The sequence below is a fragment of the Eubalaena glacialis genome, chromosome 14 (assembly GCF_028564815.1).
Source record: "Eubalaena glacialis isolate mEubGla1 chromosome 14, mEubGla1.1.hap2.+ XY, whole genome shotgun sequence".
NCBI lineage: Eukaryota > Metazoa > Chordata > Mammalia > Artiodactyla > Balaenidae > Eubalaena > Eubalaena glacialis.
The window spans coordinates 15480344-15490006 of record NC_083729.1 but is presented as its reverse complement, the minus strand read 5'-3'; positions in this window follow the sequence as shown (position 1 = coordinate 15490006).

Sequence of the window (9663 nt, the reverse complement as noted above, 5' to 3'; positions counted from 1 at the left end):
ACCCCTTCATTCCCATCTGCTCAAAATATACTATAATCTTTGTGCTCTCATTGCACTTCTTTGGGTTCCATATTTTCCTTATTCCCCTCCAAGTTTAGCTGAATTGCAAAGTTAAGTTTATGGTTATGAAATAAAAACTAAACAACCAAAAAAAAAAAAAAAACAGAAACAAACAAAAAAAACACATAACTCACAACTCTTAGGTTGTGCATTTTTTTTCAGTCGACAGATGGAATTCGAAGTCACTATCTGTGGAGTGAATCTGCGTATGTATCCTGGGGCTGGACGTGAGGCTCACGTGTGCGTGCAGATGCGCACAGGTGTGTACACACAGGTACCTGCACCCACATAACACCATGTCTTCTACAGCCCAACTGCTGTGAGTTCAGGAATCTCTTCAGAGCCCACCTCGGGGTCTCCCCTGGGGGGCTTTAGAATGCTTAACTTCTCTAAAAATTATTTCTATTTACCTGGCCTGGAACCGGGTAAGGTGCTAACGGTCGTATGTGCATTTTCTCATTCAACTTCACAACAGCTGGAGTTCAGAATACTTAAGGAACTTGCCGCAGGACACATAGGGCTCAAGCTGTAAAGCTGAAGTTCAAACTCCAGTCTATCTGTTTCTCCCAGTCCCACTGTCACATCTTCAGCATCACCAACATGCAGGGAGCACTTGTGTGTGTGCTAGGCACCCTGCCCGCCCCCTCACAGAGCTTACCTCATTTAATCCTCCCAACTCTCCAAGGTAGGTACTAGCATTTCCCCAATGCACAGAGGAGCAAATTAAAGCACAGAGAGGTTAAATTACTTGCTCAAGGTCACACAGCTAAAGTAGTGCTAAGAATTTGTCAGAGGAAATTGTTAGCTGGGAGGGAGGGGGAGGGTGGGATGGACTTGGCCTTCAGCTCCCCTGCTCCCTGGCCCTCCACGGGGCAGTATCAGCGCCCCTTCCCAACCCGGGGCTGAGTCAGAGAGCCAGGCGGCTTCGCAGACACCAGGTCACTGATGATGGCCGAGTGGGGATGGGCTGGCGTGGGCCAGGAGCAAGCGGCGCCCCCCAGGAATGGCTCAGGAATAATCTGCCTGGCTGCACCTGGGCAGGCACGGCTGGTATTGGCACAGCTGCCTGCGGAGAGCTTCCTGTCCCAGCAAAGCGGGCTCCCGAGGTAGCCCAGAACTGCGTCACGAGCCACAGGGGGCTTCGCTGCCTGACTTCAGTGCTGGCGCTGCCCCAGCCCTGGCGGCCACTTCACACGCTGACGCGCGCTATTTACATAAACCAGGTGGAAACATGCCTCTGCTGATTTTCAGAATCCCACACTTGCTCCCCGCCATCCATCTCCGAGCTTCATCACATTCTACCTCCTCCGTAGTTTTCCATCCTGCCCTCTCCTCCATCTTCAATGCCACTCTCTCCAGGCAGGCGTGTCCCCTCTCCCTCTGCTGCCTTTCCCTGTGTCCCATCCAGAAGTCTCCCCTACAGCCAGTCCTCCATGCAGTGGTCACATGATCTTTGTAACACACGACCCTGATTGAGTCCCTCCTCTGCTCGGTGGCTCCTCTGGCCTGGGTGTGGCCCAGGTAGTGGAAACTGTCTCCCTCTGACCTCTGACCCACCTCTCCGGGGGGCCTGTGCTTTGGCCAGTCCAGACTCCTTCCAGTTCCAGAACACTCTGAAGCTCTTTCTTGCTTCCCTGGCTGTTCTTTGCTGGGTTCCCTAGCTGGAACCAGGTCGGGAAAGTCCTCTCTCTGTAATTGGCAGAATAGTGGCCCCCAAATAGCCATGTCCTAATCTCCGGAACCTGTGAATATTACTTTACATAACCAAAAAAACAAAAAACAAAAAAAAAAATCTGAGAGAAGGGTCTTTTGCAGATTTGCAGATGTGATTCAGTTAAGCATTTTGAGATGGGGAGCTTATCCTAGATTATCCAGGTGGGCCCTAAAGGCAATCAACCACCTGTATCCTTAAAAGAGGGAAGCAGAGGGAGATTTTACTGCACACAGATGAGAAGGCGATGTTAAGACAGAGCAGAGAGAGCCTTGCAGATTGGAGTGAGGTGGACACAAGCCAAGCAATGCTGGCAACCACCAGCTGGAAGAGGTAAGGAACACATTCACCCCTAGAGCCTCCAGAGCAAGTGCAATCCTGCCGATACCTTGATTTCAGCCCAGTGAAACTGATCTTGGGCTTCTGGCTTCCAGAACTGTAAGAGAATAAATATGTGTTATTTTAAGCAGCCAAATTTGTAGTAATTTGTTACACCAGCCACAGGAAACTAATACACTGCAAAACCCTCTTTTCATCTAAGGACAGGTACTAATGGCTTCCCCAACCCCCATCTGTGAAACTTTCAGGAAACCTTTTTCTGCCTTCTGAATCAGTTGTTCCCTCCAGCTATCAATAAACAGGCTGATATGACACGTTGTTCTTCTTTGTTTTATAATGATTGTCTATATCTGTTTCTTCCCCAAAACTATGACTTCCTCAAACTTGAGAACCTTATTTGGGGGCTGATTCCAGCAGGTACTCTTTCAGCTGTCGCAGTGCTGCACTGCCCAATTCCAGGGCCACCATTCGGGCCAGGTGCTATGGGATGTGAATCCCTAGGGCACAATCCCAAGGGACACTGTTTACCTGGAAGGCACTGGGGATGGCATTTCCGGGGAGTTGGGCAACACTGCTACTTTGGACACATTTATCAAGTGCATGAACTACTACCCTCCACTCTCCTCAAAAAGAAAAAAAAAGTCATTCTCATAGACAAAGAGTCCTACTCCTCCCTGGGGTGATGGGATGGGTAGCAATTGCATCAGGTGATAAGCACGGTCTCCAGAGGGAACCACTTTGGGAAAGTAATACTCTGATTTGGACAGGTAAATTCTAATGATATTTACATAGGATGTACTTATTCTCTCCCCTGCTGATATTCTATCAAATATTACAGGCACCTTAGAAGGCGAGGGATTCCCCATCAAGAGATATACATAATATCTTTGAGCTGTTTTGCAGATACTGAAACCACCACCAGGTGGGAGAAGTTAACTGTATGCTGCCCACAAGCATGTAGACCCCAGACCGGTTGGAACCAGAAGGCTTGATGATGTTGACTCCCACTTACCTCACCACGGAAGGTAACCAATCAGAAGAATGTCCACAAGCTGATCACGCCTTCTTTGAACCATTACTATAAAATTCCTCACTACCCCCTCCAGGTCAGGACACAGTTTTGAGGGCATTAGCCTGCTGTGGGAAAGACATAAAGCTATTATTTCCTACTTCATCCCCCCACCAAAAAAAAGAAGGCGAGGGAAACTATACATCAGAAGTGGGCAGGTAGCATGGGGGGTGAGGCAGGGTGTGAGGATGGTACCAGAGAAGCAGGATGTCCAGTCCAGTACACTGGTAATAACCCAATCACCCGTTGGTCTGTTTCAGTAAAAACAGAACACATGCAGTTACATCTTTCTCACTTTCTATGAGAACAAGCACATTAGTTGCTTAGAAGAAACAAAAATGTCCCACGGCTTTTATTCTTCCTGTCTCCCAGTGGATTCAAGCCCAGCACCATAGCAGGCTTGGGTGAGGGGCTACATGCTGAGCCTCCATGGAGGTCGGGGCCGTGCCTGCCTGCCACCCTGTGAGAGCGGTCCCCAGGAGCAGTCCCCAAGAGAAGCAAAGGGTCTGCACACCCTTCAGACTCTGAAAGAACCCCCTCACTCCAACAAGATATTTCTTGTCTATACTTCTTTTTGGGACGGATGTTGTTAGGTGACTCAAGTCAAATCCAGAATTTAATGCACAGTCCAAGACCAGGAAACTGGCTGGGTTACCTCCTATAGGGGCGTATTGGTGGCATCCTCAGAGCCATTCCTCTCTCCGTCCTCCCCAGGGACAACTGTCCTCCCACACTCCCTTGGGTCCTGTGTAGAAGACTGAATTGATCAGTATATGGTTAGATTGGATTAGCTGGTGAGGGATAGAAAATACAGGATAACAGTGTCTGAAGCAAAGCAGAAGTCTATTTCTCCATCATGAGTATGTTTGGGTGGGCAGTCCAGGGTTGGCGTGGTGCTTCATGGGTCAGGGACCCATGCTCCTTCTAACCTGTTCTTCTGCCATGCATGCTTTGGTTCCCAAGTTCACTTCGTGGTCCAAGATAACTGCTCCAGCTGCAGCCATCATATCTGCATGCCAGCCAAAAGGAAAGGGAAAAGGGAAGGAGAAGGGCATGCCTCCTCCCTTTGACACTTCCCTGAAAGTGCGCCACTTCTGTTCACGTCTAATCAGCAAAACACTAATCACGTGGCTACACCTAGTTGTAAGAGATGCTGGGAAAGGTAGTTTTTATCACAAGGGGCCATGAGCCCAGCTGAAATTTAGGGGCTCTTTTACTGAAAAAGCGGAGTAAAACAGATGTGGGAAGCAACCAGTAGCATCTGTCCAGTCAGCAACAAAAGGCCTCAGCAAAATGTTTCATAACAAGAGAGCCATTCAAAATCAAAATGGTGATGAGATATCATTTTACATGCATCAGATTGGCACAGTACAAAAGGTCCAATAAGTGTCAAGTCACGTAGAATGTAGAAAAATGGGAACTCTCATAATTGCTGCTGGGAGTGTAAATTGCTGTAAGCCCTTTGGAGAGCTTTAGAGATTTGTTTAGAGAAATTGCTTAGAGCAATTCCTAAGAAAACCAAAGATATTTATACCTATAGCCCAGGAGCTCTATCTACTTCTAGAGAAAACCTCATATGCACTCAGGGAGAAAGGTACAAGAATTGACTGCAGACAGGAATAAAGATGCAGACGTAGAGAATGGACTTGAGGACACGGGGAGGGAGAAGGGTAAGCTGGGACGAAGTGAGAGAGTGGCATGGACATATATACACTACCAAATGTAAAATAGATAGCTAGTGGGAAGCAGCTGCATAGCACAGGGAGATCAACTTGGTGCTTTGTGACCCCCTAGAGGGGTGGGATAGGGAGGATGGGAGGGAGACGCAAGAGGGAGGAGATATGGGGATATATGTATACATATAGCTGATTCACTTTGTTATACAGCAGAAACTAACACACCATTGTAAAGCAATTATACTCCAATAAAGATGTAAAAAAAAAAAAAAAAGAATTGACTGCAGCACTGTGTGTAATTTTGAAAAACTGGAAACAACCACATGTCCATGGATGAATAAATTGTGGCATATGCATGCAAAGAATTGTAATACAGCAATTAAGATAAATGACCCAGCATCACATGTATCAACATGGATACATTTCAAAATATAAATTGAGAAGACTCAGTCGAATCTATGATGTTTCGTTTCATAAAAAAAGAAAAAGAAAAGACATCATGTGAAGATTTGACAAACTGGGTGTTCACCATCATATTATTATTGTACAGGTGTTCATTATAGTATTCTTTTTTCAGGATTGCAATTGAAGGTTCTTTTTTTGTATTCTTTTTTACTGTAAAATATACATAACAAAATTTACCATTTTAACTTTTTTTTTTTTTTTTTTTTTGGCAGCGCGGGATTTCAGTTCCCTACAAGGGATGAAACCCCGTGCCCCCTGCAGTGGAAGCGTGGAGTCTTTTTTTTTTAACATCTTTATTGGAGTATAATTGCTTTACAATGGTGTGTTAATTTCTGCTGTATAACAAAGTGAATCAGCTGTACGTATACATATATCCCCACATCCCCTCCCTCTTGTGTCTCCCTCCCACCCTCCCTATCCCACCCCTCTAGGTGGTCACAAAGCACTGAAGTGATCTCCCTGTGCTATGCGGCTGCTTCCCACTAGCTATCTATTTTACATTTGGTAGTGTATATATGTCCATGCCACTCTCTCACTTCGTCCCAGGGAAGCTCAGAGTCTTACCCACTGGACCGCCAGGGCAGTCCAAGGCATTATTGTTTAACAGATATGGAGTTTCATTTTGGGGAGATGAAAGAAGATCTATACTGTAGATAGATGGTGATGGTTACACAACAATGTGAATGTGCTTAATGCCACTGAACTGTACACTTAAAATGGTTAAAATGGGGACTTCCCTGGCGGTCCAGTGGTTAAGACTCCGTGCTTCCACCGCAGCGGGCATGGGTTTGATCCCTGTTCAGGGAACTAAGATCCCACGTGCCGCACGGTATGGCCAAGAAAAAAAACCAAAATACAACAACAATAATGCCTCATTCTCCCCTCTCTCCAACCCCTGGCAACCACTACTCTACTTTCTGTCTCTATGAGTCTGACTACCCCAGGAACCTCATGTAAGTGGCAGCATCATATGGTATTTGTCCTTTTGTGACTGGCTTATTTAACTGAGCAGAAAATCTTCCAGGTTCATCAGTGTTATGGCATGTTCATCAGTGTTATGGCATGTTCCTTCCCTTTTAGGGCTGAATAATATTCCATTGTACTTATATACCACCTTTTATTTATCCATACATCTGTCAGTGGGCACTTGGGTTGCTTCCACCTTTTGGCTATTGGGAATAATGCTGCCATGAACATGGGTGTACAAATATCTGTTCTAGTCCCTGCTTTTAATTCTTTTGGGTATATATCCAGAAGTGGAATTTCTAGATCATATGGTAATTCTATTTTTAATTTTCTGAGGAACATTATTATTTTTCTTTTAAAAAAATTTTTATTGGAGTAGAGTTGATTTACAATGTTGTGTTAGTTTCTGCTGTACAGCAAAGTGAATCAGTTGTACATATACATGTATCCATTCTTTTTTAGATACTTTTCCCATATAGGTCATTACAGAGTATTGAGTAGAATTCCCTGTGTTATACAGTAGGTCCTTATTAGTTATCTATTCCATATATAGTAGTGTGTATATGTCAATCACAATCTCCCAGTTTATCCCTCCTCACCCCTCTCCCCCTTTGGCAACCATAAGTTTGTTTTCTGCATCTGTGACTCTATTTCTGTTTTGTAAATAAGTTCATTTGTACCATTTTTTTAGATTCCACATATAAGGGAACCTTATTTTTTATTATATGTTTGAAATGGTTCACAGTAAAACGATTAACGGTATTTTAAAATGCTTCATAATGGGAAGAAGTTACTCTGAAAACGTATCGTCTAGAAGAATGCCTTTACATGCGTCTGATACTCTTTAAGAACTCGAAATATTTAGTGGATGTGGCATTGACTCCCCCAAATCAAAGCCCCTAGAAGATTAAGCTACACCCACACCGGTATTCAAGCTCCCCTTGCTAGTGTTGGCTTCATGAAGGCATGGGACACACTTCAGGTCAGTGAGATGGGAAAAGAAGTGTGTGTGTGGTGGGGAGTGAACTTCAGGAACTATTTCCTTACTCCTAGGAAAGACACTAGGAGAAGGTGGCCTCGGTTCTGGGCGTGGCTGTAACGCTGCCATTCTGCCACCATCTTGAAGGTGGAGCCACAGAGGAGAAGGCAGAGCCGAAGGGTAGGAGGGGCTTAAGTTCCAGCGTTGTGGAGTTTTTGGCTGTTGAGTGGGTAATACAGGCATAGGTACATGCAATAAATGTCCTATTATTCAAGCGACTTGAGTGGAAGCTATTAGTTGAGGTTGAAAGCATCTTCACTGATTGAGTAAATAACTTCTAATTTAAAAAATTAGATAAGTAATATATATATTCTAATTATAAATACTGAGAAAATTTTAAAGTTCTCCTTCGCTTTCCCCATCCCATTTTCCTTCCCTAGACCTTTTTCACTATATACATATGCAGTCTATGTTTACTCACGTTTTTGTTTTAAGAAAATGTTGGCTATACTACGTATAGATCATTCTTTGCATCGCATTTTTTACCTAAAAATAGGTTTTGAAAAATGTTCCATACCATTTTCTTAATTTAAAAAAGTGTTGTATAGTATTCCATGGTGTGGGAATACCCACATTTATTTCACTGTTCCTTTATCAGTGAACATTTAGACATGCCTCTTTGGGCACTGGTGAAAATACTTATGAAGAGTGAATTCACTGAAGCAGAATTCCTGAGTTAATGGATAAGTGCATTTTAAGTTTTGATAGATGTCAACTTGCCCAGAGAATGCTTGTGCCAATGTAGGTGCCTAATGCATCAAAGGGGCAGCCCCCGTGCCCAAGGTTCACCCTCCCCCCGCCCACACACACAGCTGCCAGCCTCTTCCTACCCTCTCTCCTCCAGCTGCCACCCCAGTGGCAACAGCAAGCCTTTCTCCCAGAAGGAAGCCCTGTGTGTACGTGGGAAGAACGACAGAAATGAGGGGAGGAGACACTGGCCCTGCCTTCCAGGAACTTCTTTTCTCTCATGGGAGAAGGAAGCAACATTGAAGGCAGTTAGTGACTCAACAGGGATATTAAAAATATTTAATACTCCGTATTAGGAACACAAATCAGGAGGCGGCCTTGCCTTAGTGCCTCCAGATGGGAGGCTAGAGGCCCTCTGCTCAGCCAGACATTAACCCTTTAGTTGTCAGATCTATGAAGGTCTGGGGGAATCCCAAGGAAGGGACTGATGAGAGTGCAGACAGGGTGACCACAGCAGTGCATATGGGCTGACGTCCCTGTGGCATTCCAAGGGGTCATTGGGGATCTGAGGAGGCACATGTCCTGGGTACTATGGGACTCTGAGAGAGCTTCCGGGAGGAAGATTTTCTTGCAGAATTTGGGTTGGGAGGAGAAGCAAGCAGGCCAGGAATCAGCTGGGTCAAGGCAAGCCCTGACCCTCTACTTCCTTTCTCTGTTTAAGTGTCCTCCTTGAGTCCCCTTCTCTTCCTAATCTGCCCAAAGAAATATACATTGATCTGGGGCAAATTTACTCAGTTTGAAAGAAACAGTGAACTGGTCATTTTTATAATATAAAAAGACTCCATCAAATGCTCCCTGACCTCAATTTTCTTTATTTTGTGCATTAGAGAAAGGCAAGATTTCAAACGTACCTACTTTTCCTCCATATTGGGTTGAAAGGGCTAGAGAGCTGACTTCAGAGCATGAGCCGCCCCCTGGCAGACACACTCATGGTCTTCTTTTTTTTTTCATGGTCTTCTACTAAAAGGGCATTTTACCCCACCAGGACCCCCTGAGCTCCTTGGAGGAGCTCCTTGTTGGACGATCCTTGAAACCGAGGCACTAAGAGACCCTGCATCAGGCCTCAAGAACCCGGATGAGGATCTGTCGTCCCTCATAGACAGATCCGGGGACACTGAGATCCCGGAAGGGAGAGCTGCCTGAGGTCAAACAAGTATACAGGAGCAGAGGCAAAACCAGGGCTGAGTGCTGTTTGGGGGTGGGGGGGGCATCACTTTTTAGTGGCCTGATGGAGGAGCGGATAAGATGGGGACGCAGGAAGTTGCTTAGCTCACCGCAAACCTGCAGGGTGGGTGGAGAAGAATCCAGGGGCCCGCAGCCAATTGTCCCTACTTGCAAAACCCAGGACCCAGGAACGTTTAATCCGTTTAAAGAGAAACACGGGAGACTGCCCAAGAGGCCAAGACGCCTCAGGAGGCTTTTTGGTTCCTAGTTCCGGCCAACCGGGCGGGCCTTGTCCTCTGCCTGGGGAGGGCGGGTGGGGAAGACGCCATCTTTGGTCTCCAGGTCCAAGGTCATTTGGCACCATCTCTCCTGCCTACCAGATTGCCGGCAGGGCTCCGCCGGTCCTTCCCCTTTTCTTTCCCTGCAG